This window comes from Balearica regulorum, chromosome 3 (assembly GCF_011004875.1).
Source record: "Balearica regulorum gibbericeps isolate bBalReg1 chromosome 3, bBalReg1.pri, whole genome shotgun sequence".
In the NCBI taxonomy this organism is placed as follows: Eukaryota; Metazoa; Chordata; class Aves; order Gruiformes; family Gruidae; genus Balearica; species Balearica regulorum.
Genome location: NC_046186.1, coordinates 34608543 through 34624616, shown reverse-complemented (window position 1 = coordinate 34624616; position 16074 = coordinate 34608543). Strand labels below are relative to the sequence as shown.

Genomic DNA, 16074 nt, shown 5'->3' with positions numbered 1-16074 from the left:
ATAGGAAACTTATAAAGATATGGGTTTTACCTTTTACAGGTACTCTAGTATTGTTTTCCAAAGGACACCAAAGTGAATATTTACATAATCCATCGCCAAAATTGAGAAGCGAGTTACCAGCAACTAAGAAAACTCCAGATACATTTGAAAAACTCTAATTATCATAGAATCATAGAACGGTTTGAGTTGGAAGGGACCTCAAAGATCATCTAGTTCCAACCCCCCTGCCATGGGCAGGGACACCCTCCACTAGACCACGTTGCCCAAAGCCCCATCCAACCTGGCCTTGAACACTTCCAGGGAGGGGGCATCCACAACCTCTCTGGGCAACCTGTTCCAGTGCCTCACCACTCTCTTCCAAACATCTAATCTAAATCAACCCTCCTTCAGCTTAAACCCATTACCCCTTGTCCTGTCACTACACTCCCTGATAAACAGTCCCTCACCATCTTTCCTGTAGGCCCCTTCAGGTACTGGAAGGCCGCAATTAGATCTCCCCGGAGCTGCCTTTTCTCCAGGCTGAACAACCCCAACTCTCTCAGCCTGTCCTCATAGGAGAGGTGCTCCAGCCCTCTGATCATCTTTGTGGCCCGCCTCTGGCCATATTCGTGGCCCTACTTCTGGAAGCAAATGAAAGAAGTAAATGAAAGCAAAGCAGATTTGTTAATGTGCTTTAATATTTTAATTTTTCTTTAATAAAAATCATTATCCACTACTAGTTACTACTAACAGATAGTTTTAATCAAAGTTTATTAACATGTTGGAATGTAATTAATGAATCACAGGTATATTCCTTCAAGCAGCTGTAAGCAACTTTATTTCTACTCACAGTTCAGAAAACTTAATGGAATGGATCTTGTTAGTTTTCTTATATTTATTGTTGTACAGCTTTCTTACACAATGTTTACAAGACGATGTTTCTCCAAACAAGGACTTTCTTCTAGCATTTTAGATGTAACTGTAACAGATAAAGAAACTTGGAGTGATTAGTTATATTTTTTTTTCTTCAACAAAAGAAAATCAGTTTTGAGCTGCATCAGATGTTTAGTCTGATGGCTACAGTTGATGGTAATAAATTTTTTGACTGTATTTGAAGTTGTATATAAACTTGTACATAAGCCTGCAAGGTGGCATCAAGTTTCCTCCCAAAGTCTTTCTATGGCTTCTATGTAAATTATGAAGAATCTCCTGTAACAATCTTTACCTGTGTTTAATATAGCACATATAAATACTTTTATGACACTTTCAAAGTCCTCCAAGAATTTTGGCCTTCTGTGACAATAAAACCATTCATAAAACCCCTGTCATTTCTCCCAATAAATTAACTTTCAGAAGATATTACTTCCTCTGATATTTTTTCTAATTTGGAAAATATTTTTTATAACATGTTGATGATTATCTCCATTTCTTATGATATCTGTCTTATCTGTTTTAACTTTCTCCTGTCCAGGTGAGTTCTCAGTCTTCACTGGACTACTCAAATGGAAGTCTGGTACAGATTCGTACTATGAACACATTTTGCCCAATCTTACAGCGATGTCAAAAAGCTGCAGGAAAACTACATGCAGAGCTGTCTGGAAGTCACAGGCTCTCCAGAACTGCAGGTGCTGAGCTGAGCCATGCCCAGACTCCTTTACCATTTCAGTCTCCTGGAGAAAACTCTGCTGCCTCTGCTCTTTTCCCTCTTGCTCCATGCAGCAATAGGTGAGAGTAGGACCAATGTCCCTGGTCCATAGCCCACTGGTGCCCTGTCCCTGCAAGATCCCATCCCAGTTGCACAGTCCTGATGGCCAGCCAGATGTGGGACCATCTCTTTCTTCCAGGACTGCCTTCTGCAGGCCTTCTGCAGAGGTGTTCCCAGCCCTGCAGCAGCACAGCCACAGCAGAGGAAGGCATTGTCTGGAGGTATCAATGCTCCCCTTCTCCCTCTCCATATCACAGACTTCACCACCAACAACTTCTCTCTGGCTGAGAGTGTATTCCTGTTGTGCTTTCAAATATCTTATCCCTATTATACAAAAATGGCACATACCCTCCCTTCCTTTCACCAGTAAAAGTTGAGTGGTGTTGGTATAAAGCACAGTAATCTTATCCTAACAGGTCAATGCACTTTCCTTTTTTACACTTACCAAGATGCCAACATGCTAAGACAGCCATACAAAATGTTGAGAGACTTCATGCTGATGTCTGACGGGAGCAGTCTGATGGGAGGCACGGCAGAAGGCTTTCTCTTCCTGCCACCAACTGGAGTTACTCTGCAGCAGTCAGTGAGAATGCCATCCCTCTTTAGAGCTCTTAACTCTTCCTAACCCTTACTGAAAAAGGATTTTTATTGAGCACAGATGCCCTGCATTCATGGTTTAGTACATTCATGGTCACTGTGCCACTTAGCAGGCAATTTCAAAGATTCCCTCCTACACACAGTCAGTGTGTATCTGTGCACAGCAGAAAAACTGAGATGAGCAAAATGATTCAATGTTTTTGAAGCAAGGTTCAGACAGATTTTTTTCAATGAATATCACAAAATTACTTTATTCAGATTTCAAGTTACTATTAGCACTTTTTATGTTGTATCCAACAATTACTGGCAATAGCTGGATTGCTTCCTTTCCCAAAGAAGTTTTCACTTAATCCCACGGGCTCACTTCATACAATGAGGTATAATTTGCTAGCATTCAACTAAAGCCTTTTCAGAGTTGTGAGGAACACAAGAGTCATCAAATATGCATTACTCATCCAGAGCACTTCTCAGCTTGTATGTTGTTGCTCTTAAGTGTGTGTGTGTCAGTCTTTGATAGGAAAAGGTCATTATTAATCACAGTTTGCTATGATCAGATGGCAATCTTAACCATTCACCACAATAAAGGCAGCAACATAGAGACAGAAAAAGAGTTCATCATGTGCATAAGACAAGGACAGTGCTTTCTCATATGAAAATTTTTGGCCTACTAGAAACAAGAGTTTCAGGGTATTTATAATTTTTTATGAATGTTGATGATATAAGGCAGGCTGAGCTACTACTGAACTACCAAAAAAACCAACTTGAAGCAAATTAGTATTTAAAGTATACGGTGAATTTCTTCTAACTTCAGCAAACTTATGTTCTCCTGATTTACGAGTCAAAACTTTTTCTCTCTTTTTATAACACAGAGACTTTGGTTTTCATGTTATGAACAAAAAATGAAGTTAGGATTATTACAGATATAAGTTTGAAATCTCTATCTTTTTATTAATTAGTATTACAAAAGTCCTATCCTTGATTTTTACACAATTAGAAAATTCACAGAGGTATCTTCCAAATAACTATACACTACTACATAAGGCTTACTTACACAATCAGCTTTTTTTTTACTTTTCCTTTATATCTTTTTTTTTTCTTTCTAGTTACAGATAAAATACTGTAACCACCACCACAAGGGCTGTTGCAACAACTGACAAGCTTACTGCCTTGTGAGATGTGCTTTAGACCAGATGGGTGAAGTTTTTTGGGTTTGTCATCCTAATAATAATAAAGTAATATGAATAACATGAAAAAAAGTCCAACTACAAAGTAGCTGTAATAATTTTCTGTGTTTTCTGAGGCAAACACAGGAGAATGTCAGAACCATTATCAGTTAAGACTACAGTTTCATCTGTCCCAGTATCCAGTACCAACAGAGGTAACGCAGCACATCCTGAGGGACAGTGTAAGAAACAGAGCCAGTATGAAGTAAGCCTTCATCTAGCAGCAACCCCTGCAATGTCAGACTGTTTAGAAGCAGTCTGGGGTTTATTCCATTTTAACTACATACTTGACTATCAACCCATACTGAATACTGTTTTCATTATTTTTTTATAATTTTTAAAAAATCTTCCATTGACACTTGAGACATTGTCTAATTCTCAAGTTTTTAAAGACTTCAGGGTGGAAGATCTGAGGAAGGATATTACTAACACAATGAATTTGCTCAACTTTTCTGCCATGGATGACCTTGACACATTTTATACATCAGACTTCTGCCAGGCTTCTGCATCCAATGTATTTAAAAATACACTGATATCTTATAATTTGCTTTTATCCTCTAGCAATTTACTCCACTAGGTCTCAATTTTTTTTCTCTTGTATTTCTATTATTTGAACAAAGAATGTCTCTTATTGCCTCATTGATTCTTTTTGGTTTGGTCCTTTAAGAGCCTTTTCCAGTTGGTCATACACTTCTATTCTGACCTAGAAGCTTTAAACAACTGCCCTGCTGCTTGCAAACATTTCATACTTCTTATAAGCATTGTACCATCATGCAGTATTTTATCATTTTGTGTGCACTATCACACCACAATGGTAGGAGCTTTCACGTGAACAAAGGCTTGTCTGCATATTTTATTTAATTTCTTGTGAACATACACTATTTCTCTTAAGTTTCTCAAGTTACTTTCGAGCCTGGAACTGAATGAAACAGAAAACTTCAAAGTAAAATGAAATCTTAAATCTCCTATTTAAATTTGCTATTGAATCACAACCTTTGAATCTCTGTGCTCATTCAGAATGGGACCTGACTTTGCCCACTTTTACTGCTTTTTTGATGTGAGTGATAATGAGGCCTTTTACTGGAGGAGGAATTCCAAAGACAATCCCTTTGATGTTTCACTTTGTTAGGTAAAGCATCTACAGGAATTGCAAACATTTGTCATTTTTACACATCTCAGTTTTCAACTTTGACATTATCTCTTGATAAATACCCTTCACAAAAAAAAATTATGTATCTCTCTACTGTAGGTGACAGTTTTCCTTCTTTTACCTTCCCAAGCCTTGTTTTGCCAATTCCTTCTCTCATTCTCATTTCTCTTACAGTCTAGAACAGAACCATCTATTAAAAAAAAAAAAAAAAGAGAGAGAGAAACTAGAAACAAACTGTTGAATTCTAGTTTTGAATTTCACGAGTAATAGCATCACAAAAAGCCACTGCATTTGAGCTCTGCATTTGCTAATGGGCATACATAAAACACGATTTTGTTCATTATACACAACTTATATTACTTTGAGCCTACCTTCCAGTTTTGAAAACCATGTTTTAGGAAATACCATCCTACCTTGCTTGTGCATGGAAGTTATGAGAACAGGGTAAACTGTGCTGTATATAATGCTAATTTTCCGTAGCTCCAAATGATATGCCAAGTCTTTCATATGCACCGTGATGACACAAAATATTATATATGTAGATCAGAATTGCACTTTTTTTTTTTTTCAACTTCCATTCCTTAGGGATGGCAATATCCAACACTTTCTAAAGTGAAGGAGTTGTAAGGGTTTATGGCTTGAAGTCTAATAGTTCCCATTTAGAAAAAGTCCACATTCTTTCCAAAAATGACATGCTCTGCTCAATTCTCACAGATTCATTTGCAGAAGACTTGCATATGCAAGAAGTTGTTTACAACTCCAAAAATATTTTAAGAATGAATAGCTGATGCCTAGTTCCTTCCCATGCAAAACATTTCATTAAAGAACAAGATAAGCATTTACCTATAGAAAAAGAAGATGAAGAATTGCTTCTTTCCCTTCTGCTATCACTCACACAGATACACAAATAAGGTCTGATCCTTGGCTTCTGCTGAAGTCCCTTTGTGATAAGAATGCTTACATGAGTCATTAGCAGGCATAAAGCCAGAATTATTTAGTGCATCCCCCCGGCTGTTCGAAGACATGCCAGGAGTAGGTTTGGCTTTCAACTCTGGAAGCAGAACACTAAATTCAAGCCACATTTCTCACCCCCTCCCCTCATCATGTCTGGTAAAGGACTTGTCCTTAACTGCAGGTTCTTGCTCTTCCAGATGGTAACTTCTAACGTACACAATAGGAAAGTGGGAACATAATTCTCACATCTTCACTGATGTTGTAAGATTAAAAATCTTCACAGAAGAGACAAAACCTGCAGGCTCAAGGACAGTAGTATGCTTTGAAATGGATAATACACTTTTAAAATGTTACATATTTCCTAGGGTTCTAAAATAGAATTATAATACAACTCTAAAGCTGTACAGTGGCTCAGGGCCAGACTCGCAGCCAAAGTCGAACAGCATATATAACTTGCTTTAGACTTCTTGTATGCCTTTTCAGAACTTCTTTTCTAGTTGACAGGGAGCATCAGTCGGGATTACGGTACAGAATCAGCCAGAGTGTGGCTGAATGGAGTCCACAAAAAACCCAAGGAATGATTGCTTTTAGCGAAAATGTTCAAAAATATATAACTATCTAAAAATAGAGAGAAATTAAGCAAATATCACACCATCACCTTGTTTTCAGCTTACAACAGCACAGGAAAATCAAATGTGATAATCTTGTCCAGAGACTCAAAGACTGTGTGAAAAGGCCATGAAGCTGGAGATTGCAAACGCAAACAAAACAGCTGCATGCTTTTACTTTAGATCACGGTTTCAATTTATCACTGACCCCTTGGGAGTCCTGAAAGAGCAGATTAAATGTTCATAATACGTGCACCAAGGCATCACCGTGCAGGGTATTCATAGCAAGTTTTCCCTATTTGAGAGTTTTAAACCTACATTAGCATAGGATGCCCTAAGTAAGCAATGAAAAGATACACATCAACACAGACAGAGGTCTGTATCTGGTCAGTATTTTAATTAATAACTTAGATTTGGAGTAGAAATTGTACTGATAAAATATGTGGTTGATACAAGACTGGGAAGATTTGCAAGCACATTACAATTGAAAGTAATGCTGAAATGGAGAAATTATCTGTAAAGGCTGATACAACAGAAGTGGGAATGAAAAATTTTCTAAAAAGGAAAAAGTGGTAGATCTGGTGGAGCAAGATCTGGAGGCCTTAGCGGTTTACAAAGGAAATATAAAACAGCAATAGCAATGAAGTTTTTCTATTAAATAAAAAAAAAAAAATAAAAAAATATAAAGAAGAAAAGAAAGCAATTCTTAGATTCTATTAACAAAGCATCCCATGCAGGGCACAGCAGGTCAATATTTGAGTGTATACAGCAGAAGGAAATCTTCTGCTGGGTCCAATCCAAGGATTGTCCTTCAAGGAAAAAGGTCAATAATTTGGGATAATCCAGATGAGAGCAGCAAGAACACTGAGAGATTTAAGAGACATGATTGATGAAGACATTAGCTTTGATTACTCTAAAAAGACAGAAAGAAAACAGGATAACTTTTTTCCAGTGCATAAAAAAAAAGCTATAGGATAGTAACCAGCTGTTTTCCATGGCAAATCAGCTGTTCTCATTCAGACTCAACAGCTATGCAGAATAAATTGATAAAATTTCCAAAGAGGAAGATCTGGTGTTGAACATGAAGCAAAAACTCCAGCCAGCAGGCTGGTAAAAAAAAATTTTAAAAGGCTGCTAGAATGCTTTAGAAAATCTTTGGAGATTTTTGGCAGGTTTGCTTTACATCTGTTCAGAATCCCTCAGTGCATACTTCTGGACTAAACCGTCTTCTGATGTCCCCTGAACTACTTCTGTCATCCTCAAACTTACCAATGATGGATGTCAATGTCTGGGCAAGGTTATGAAGGTCAACTGAATATTAGTTTTATTTGTGAAAGATGACTGACTCTGGTACTGAAAAATGTAACATATAAAAGAGTAGATATCAATTACCCATAAAAGCTATTTTTCATCAATACATCCTGTCTTCATTCAGCACAAGCAGGGCTAAAATGTTTCTGGATTCAAATACATTATCCATTCCCTTTGCCTGCAGTGTGTTGCACTTGAATTCATTCTATATAAATGGGGAAATATTAATATAAAAAAAAAACTTATTTGTAAAGGTTATATGAAATCCATGAGCAATTTTTGATTTGCAGGTGATGAAAATAAGAATCCTTCAAGAACTGGAATAATGTTATATTCTTTAAAATATTAGAATTTCTGTATAACAATTACTGTTTGTTGATGGTAAAGTTAAAATCTTGAAAATAAGTAGAAAATATTATCGCACCCTGTGCTAATTAATTAAAGAATGCACAGTAAACCAAATTCCATTACGTAGGAAATGAATGTATTTTACTATTGACCTGAGTAATCTAAATAATTTTGAATTTTATGTGATCTAGGAATTCAGAAACAATACTTAATTTTTCACATGTAACCTATTGAACTACTTAAGGTATTAATGAGCTTACCAATGTACATAAAACATCTTTATTTTATAACCACATGCTGTATTTTCCTGCCTCTTAGCTGTATTTGAGCCAATTTAAAATAAAACACTAACGATCATTTCAAAATACAATTCCATATATTATTTGGGGGGTTATTATGCTTTCTTTTTATGTATATTCTGTATTAAGTCTGCAAACCTTTTGTGTTTTAAAAATTCCTTCTGGGGTTAGTTCATTTTTCTTAGTTGCCTGATCTCAATAATAGAAATGCAAATTTTAAATACAGCAGGAACTTCAGATAAAATTGGCATTGCCATTTCTCCTGAAAATTGAAGTGTTCAGAATTTTCCTTTCCCAGATTTGTTACATGTATGGAATGTCATCATGATGGCATTCCTCATCTTCGGTGTGAAAGCTTACACATGTCCTGCCATTTGCGTAAGTATAACAATATTTAGATGGAGCATGTGCTTTTGATGAGAGGTTGAAACCTTTGGAAAGTTCTTAATGTAATCATAGCGACTAGCAATTTACATTAAGTCAAGAAAGGTTACTCAGGAAGTTGTATCTAGGGATGTGCTGGTTTTGGCTGGGTTAGAGTTAATTTTCTTCACAGTAGCTTGTTTACTCTAATTCCTAGATCAATGCTAGTAGAGCAGCAATACCTAAAATGCCAGATGGTGATATTTAAAATAACCAAGAAAAGGTTTCAGACTGCTTTGCTTTGGTGGTTTCCCATGAAGAGAGATGTCTTTCTGCCTCTAGCTGGAACACAGAGGTATTGAGAAGGGTAAGGAGGAGAGAGAGGAATTGCTATGATACTGTCAGGAGCAGGGCAGTCGGGGACACCGGGGCAGCCCCAGCCCCAGCCATCGGACACCTCCCTGGGGATATGGATGGGCCAAGGCTGGGACAGGAGAGCTGGAGGCTGACCCTGCTGTAGCATCACTGGGGCAGGGGCTGATGGCCCCGGGGGGATTGACACGGATGAGATCCTGGGCCATGGGCTTGGAAGATAAAGAGAAAATAAGAAGATAAAGTACAGCCATGCCAGCCAATCCACCCCTGTGTCTTGTCCCTCACTGCAGCCATCAGCCTCATCAGGGTCCAGGGCAGGGTGCACGTGTGGGCAGGCAGCATGGTGTCACAATTCATTTTGTATGTCAACATTTTGCATGTCAACATTTTGCATCCTGCATGTACCGACCACATATGCTGCACTGCTACAGTTCCATATAGACAGCAGTTATAACAATCTACACCTGTTTCCTTTGTAAATAAATAAACTATCTGTATCAGATTGTTTATAAATCACCATCATATATATATATATTTATTTTAAATCTAGTTTAGGAAGCATAACTTTTACTGTCCTAATGGCCCTATTTACCAGTGGGTTCAAGTTAGACATCACGGCTACATTTATACAAGTAAAGCCAGCAGTGCCAGGGAATGTTTCCAGGCACAAGAACATGATCTTCTACAATGTTCCCAGCATGGTTTTGGCCAGACAGACAGCAGCTCTCCCAGATGAGTACCGGGCATGGCTGATGAGCTGGCCTGGACCAGGGCTCATTCTCAGCAAACACCTGGGTGCAGCCACCTGCTTTGTAGCGTAAGACAGATGAAGAGAAGGGAGGTCACCAGACTGTGCCACATAGCCTTGTGGTAGTGGACTGGCCTTAGCAAGTACTAATTTACTAGTATAAACTTAGCCAATACTCTTAAATGTCATGAATAGTTAACCTATACAGCAAGACTGGTTTAATAGAAGTGCTGGCTTTTTGTCAGGAAACAAAGAAATAAGTAGTCTACATCAGACTTTGCAGGAGACTTTCCTAACAAAGAAGTGTCCATATATGATGTGATGAAAAAGGAATTTAGACAGACAAATCATCACAGAGGAAAGAACTTTGGTTTGAAAATGAAGACAACAAACCTTACTTTAAGATATGGTCAAATAAAGTCTTTCTTTGTCTCTCACCAGGCATATTATTTTCCATATACGTTTCTCTAATATTTATCCTTATATATACATAAATATGTGCATACATAAACTACAAAAAATTAATGTCAGAGGGATTAAGTTTAAGATACTCTTTCCTGTAGATGGAATTTCAGAAACCCTAATGTAGTTATAATAAATGAGAATATATTTAATGCCTCACAGCAGACTTGCAAATATCTACCATTTCCTCTTAGTGCAGTGACATGCCTTCACTGTCCTTCAGGACTAAGGGAAAACCACCTTTTTTACAGGACCAGAACACAGCTGCCACTTGCCATACTACTACAATATTCTTGGGAAAGAAACAAGAAAAAAGTTTTGCATGATAAAATTGGCCAAGATTGTGTTTTTCATATATGAAGGAATACTCTGTGCTGCTTCTACAAGATGTACCACAAACATCCACAATGATTTAATCAGATATTACAGATATTACAAGAATTGTTTTCAGAGTGCTGTCTGGTTTATTACCAGGGTTCATTTGATCGTTATCTGTTTTAAAAGCTCAAACTAAATATGTAATTCCAATTCACTTCAGGGCAGCCTAATTTTCTTCAGAAATGTTCATATAAGGTATCTCAAAACACTATGAAAACAAAAATAAGATTGTGTGGCAACCAAGCTTTTGCAACAAATTCTGTATAATTCATGAATGTGAAATAAAGTGTGAACATAAATGTTCGGCTCTTCACATTCATTTGCATGAACTCTGGTTTATTTGCAGAGATATTTTGGCAATCATTATTGTGGAGCATTTATTCCTTTGTTTTCCTAAAATCTCACTGTATTGCACTTCAAATCGATGGAAAGGAAGACTACTGAAGTACAGGAAACCTACTCTTAAGGAAATGTTTTTCCATTGTCTCTGCATGTGCCAAGTACAATACATCTTTGCCTTCCACTGATGTAAAAAACAAGTCCTTTAAAAATAAGGGCCTGCAGGGGCTAACCCAGTGGTCTAATTTTTTAGTGATTTCCATTGTTCTTTTGACGGGACAAAAAGAGAGAGAGAGATTAATTTTCTAAATAGGTCCCTAAGTCAGATGGATTTTGGAGTGTTACAAAAAAGGAAATAGAGGACTGACTGTGAGGTCTCCTCTATACAGGGAGAGCACTTCCCTTTAGTAAAAAGAACTCATGAAAATACATAGCCAAAAGTAGTAGTCACAGGAAAGTGCTTTCCAGAGACAAAATTCACAGCCATATTTACGTATAATCTGATGAAGACCACTATAAGAGGACTGAAAAAAGGTCATGTAGAGACCACTTTAAGTAGTATTATTCACTGTCATTTTAGTAGATTATCTTAATACGTTACTTGTATGAATAACGTGGCTTTTTTATGTTTCAGATTAACTACAATATTTCTCTAAGTGACACTGGGGATAGAAGAAAGCATACGTAACGTATATCTCAGCTTTAGTAAGAATTTTGACATTGCCTTCCTGAAGTGAAATAGGCGAGTAGTCTTGGAAATGAAATAGGGGAATGTGGCCCAGATTAAACGATTTTAGGGTAGTGCAAAACTTATTTGAAAACAGTATTCAGACAGAAGATATAAAACATACAGTATCAAAATGAAAGCAAGTATTCAGTGGGATTATGCTACAGTTCCAGCCCTGGTCAGTATCTTCATCTTAATGATGGGAAAAGGTGTAAATAAGCAGATCAACAGCTAAGAGAGCACTGAATGACAGGATAAGAATTTAAAATTCTCTTGACACATTGGAGAAGTGGTCTGGAAAAAAAGTAAGATGCAATATAATAAAAACAAGTGCAAGTTTCAACATTTTTGTAGCAATGAGCAACTGGGTGGGGGACAACTAGCTTAACAGCAGTCTAAACAGGCACGATCTAAACATAACTTAATGTTGTCATGCTGCTACAAAAAGGGCAAACAATATTATGGGATATGTGAGCAGGAGTCAATGGTAGCCCATGTGAAGTAAACCTGTTCTACTCTGAATTGATGTCATCCTCAACTGAATTATTTTGCTCATTTTTTTTCTCTGACTGTAGATCAATTGGACAGACTTAAGAAAATATATGCTATGAGGAGAGCTTGAAAGAACTGGAATTATTTAGCTTAAAGGAAAGAAAGTTGAAGGTAAACTTCCTAAAAGTCTTGAAATCTGCAAAATACTGTTGCAAAGAAACAAGTATCTTGGGATATTAGAATCAGATGAATCCCCCTTTAAGAGCTGTCTGTCTCTCTGTCTATTGGCAATAAAAAAAGTCTAATTTAAATTAGGAGCCTAACTTTCCTGTGCATAAATTACATTAAGAAAAGCAAGGATACTTTCAGGTCTCACAGACCAAGATTCATCTAATGCACTTTTCCTCAGTCGTAACTGATGTAATTACTCCTTTAGTTCAAGTGGTGGTATTTGTGACATTTTAAGGCACAATGGAATGCATAAAATGAAATGGATGAGCCCTTGGCTTTGGCATTTTGTTAAGTGCACATCACTTACTACTGGAAGCAGATTTAAAAGTCCTGATATCTTATACACAAAATCAATGTGTGAGTCCAGTTTCATTCATTTTCCTAGCTGAGATCTCACAAAGGTGCGTATCTGAAAGCAACCTCTGTACTAGGACAAAGTTCTGCTCCTTACAGGGATCCTTTCTCAAAACAGCTGAGACAAATTTCATCAGCCTCCTCCAGAAAACCTCACCAGAAGCCACCATATATATATTTCTTGTCAAGGCCCCTGCCTCTGCCTATCTTAAGGCAGCTCCACTTTAATGGACTAGCCCTCAGCTGACTCTGGAGAAGTTTTAAACAGCTTGTCCAAATAAATTTTTCCATTTGTCTAACAGCAATGGCATTTGTATAATAACCAACCAAAGCTCAGCCTATATACATTCTCCTTATTGGTTTGCTGTCTCATAAATTGTAAAATACCAACATAACCTTTATCTGTTGGGCCAAATGAATGGCTTAGTTGAATGTTTAATTTCCTCAGAATGAAATATCAGCTGCATTGAAAATTTGACTAAGATATCAACAAGGGCTGTTTGTACCCCCCTGCAAGCCAGGTCAATGGCTGCCACAGCTACTTGGATGAAACAGCTCAGAATCAGTTTTATTTTCCAACCAACAACAATGATAAAAAAACCCCAAACCCTGCCTACTTCTCCATATCAGGGAGCCTTGTCTGTCCTCTCTGGGAAACAGCTTAGCCTTTCCTCCATCCCTCCTCTTTCTGACCTAGAAGATTTTATATTTTCAAGTTAGGAGGCAAGCCCCTAGGCTGATTCTCACCACCTCTATTTGTCCTTTCATGCCCTTAGATCCACAGGGTCAAGACTGATGAAATGCAGATGTGTATAGTTGCAGTGCCAGTTGAATTAACAAGCCTACTGAGGCCACAATTATCAAGAATTCACATATAAAATTCAAGTAGAACCCTAAAATATTTTCATTTATGTACCAGAATTAAAACTCCCTTTCCCCAGGGTGTTCTCCAAGTGTTTTATTTCAGTGCACTCAGTACAACATTTAGCTAGGTTGGCCGTAAGAACTGCTGTCCTAAGGAGCCCCACGTCTTCCTCTGTCTGTCATTTCTCCTACCATAGGATACACAGAATACACCACCGAGGTGGATAGCTGCACATCCATGGCAGGGCTTCAAATACATTAGATGTCACAGGGGCTTCATCTGTTCTACATGGAAAGTGTGGAAGCTGATGAGCCCATAAGGTGTGAAAAAATCAGGCCATACTTGGAAGTCTGGAGTTACAAGACTCTTCCAGTAATTCTTTGTTAAGAATATATTGCATGAATATATACGAATCCAATCTTTAAGGCTTTTTATGGTTTAACCAGTCTGTAGTATCAGATATAAATCTAATTCAATACTGCACTTGGCCTCTTTTTTTAAAATGTTCACCTCAGGTTAGTTTGTGCTGCCTCCTGGGTTCACGAGTATCATCTAATCTCAGTTAAAAATTGCTGTAGTGCATGGGGAATGTCCAACACATCAGAACAAAAGACCTAACTGGTTATTGGAAATTACCTTTCACTTATTTCACGTAGGTCTCTCTTTCTCAGGAGGTCGAGCAAAATTATCAGATCAGAAAAATACTTTCTCCCTCCTGATATACTCTAGAATACACTTTAAGAAACGTAGCTTGTCACCCATGTTCAAAACACTATAAACAGAGGTTTTTACAAAGTACAGTGCTATGCATTTGGATGACTAGTCATTTGGGAATGTTGAAAGTTGCTGTTATCACTTCATAATCCATCTTCTTAGTATACTTGACAGATCTCATGAAAGATCCACTCACAGGAGGATAAACCGGATGAAAGCCTATGACAAAAGTCTAAACATCCTTAAAGAATGCCTTCCAAAAGGCTGTCTTACCAAAGGGAATGGTGAAGGTGGAATTCACAGCCATGTTATCAGAGCAGGGACAGAAATCTTGTTTTGAAGTAGAAACTCTTGCAAGGAAGAAAGTATATGCCATTATTTAAAAAAAAAAAAAAAAAAAAAAAAAAAAAATGCCCAGCCCTTAAATAAGTAATAACGTTACTGAGAAAGTCTTTGCTTGGCAACAAGTTGTTAAAAACCCACACCTATCCTGCAAGGCATAATAATTACAGTGGAAAACACTGGCAATTTAATTACAGTGTTGCAGTTGGAACTGCTGCCAGCTATATTCCAAGTGCAGCATTGAGAGGAAACAGAATTTTGGTCTAATGAAATAACCTGTGTCACTTTCAGCCTGGAGATCTGGGGTGGAAAGGGAAGATGTGGAAGCTTTAAATCCAAGAGACACTCCATAGACTCTCCATCACTATCATTATGCAAGTGCAGATAGAGAGATGCTAAATACATCAATCAGAGCAAACCAGTCTCCCCCAGCCCTGTCGAAAACAGGCAGGATATGAGAGAGCAGCTGGAGCTGATCCCTCTGAGTGCCTCCAGCTCTGCAGCCCGCCACCTTCCACACTCCCATGCCTTCACAGACAAAATTTTCTCCTAGTCTTAGCAGGAAATTATACAGAAGAAAAAGAAACCTGTCAACAGCAGCAAGGCATCAAAATACTGATTCAATATTCAGTGTATGAGCACAGGCTTGTGTTTCAACCATTATCTTGAAAGTGGAGATCCTGCCACAGTTGTAACACATATACATACGTGCAAAACCAGTTTTGCTTCCCTTGGACCAATCAGCTGTGAACCATGACTGAACTTTTAGTTGGTGGAGCTGATACTCTTCCTCTTTCACTGTGATACACAAAGAAGGTCATTTTGGAAAATAACCAAATAAAGCAATTCCTTTCCTTTTGTGAACGGGACAAAAACCTGTCAGAACTCACCTGAGCAGTGAGTGATCTTATGTCTAACGACCACACTTGCATTTGTCCACTAATTAAATTTGTCAGCCTTGAGGAACCACAAACATTATATTATAGGTGTGTCCTTACACAGAAGTTTCCAAGACACTTCTTATCAACATAAGTATTGAAAGATCAACTACTGTCTTCATTTTCATGGATAACACTGAGTTCTGATGCTTTTTTACAAGACATTCCAGAAATCTACAGGCTGTTTGAAGTGAAACGAACCAGGCATACTGGTCTCTCCTGAGCTCCTGTACTATGAATGTATGGGACTTCTTCCTCTGTAACTGCATTCCTGCAAATATGAAAGTGTCTCTTCCGTCTTCAATGCTAGTGATCTTACCTATTTACCTTCCTAATACCTGGTCTTCTGGAGAAGCTAAGCCAATGAACACTGTGACCTGAAACGAATTATGATCAGCAAAAAATCTGAATCATAGAACAGCAGCCAGCAGTGAGGAAATAACATAATGGAAGCAACAACTGCTTAAAAAAGACTGTTGCGCGCTGTTAGTCCAAGAAACACATTTGGCCAACACTTATGACTATGATAAATACCTTATGAGGCATTCATGAATGGGCAGCCAGTTCCAAAG

At 37.8% G+C, this 16074-nt stretch overlaps 1 long non-coding RNA gene across 2 annotated transcripts in view; it reads right to left on the bottom strand.

Annotated features, from left to right (window-relative positions):
• LOC142600944 (uncharacterized) overlaps positions 1 to 16074 on the bottom strand; it is a 74385-nt gene that overhangs the window by 30152 nt on the left and 28159 nt on the right. The window lies entirely within an intron of this gene.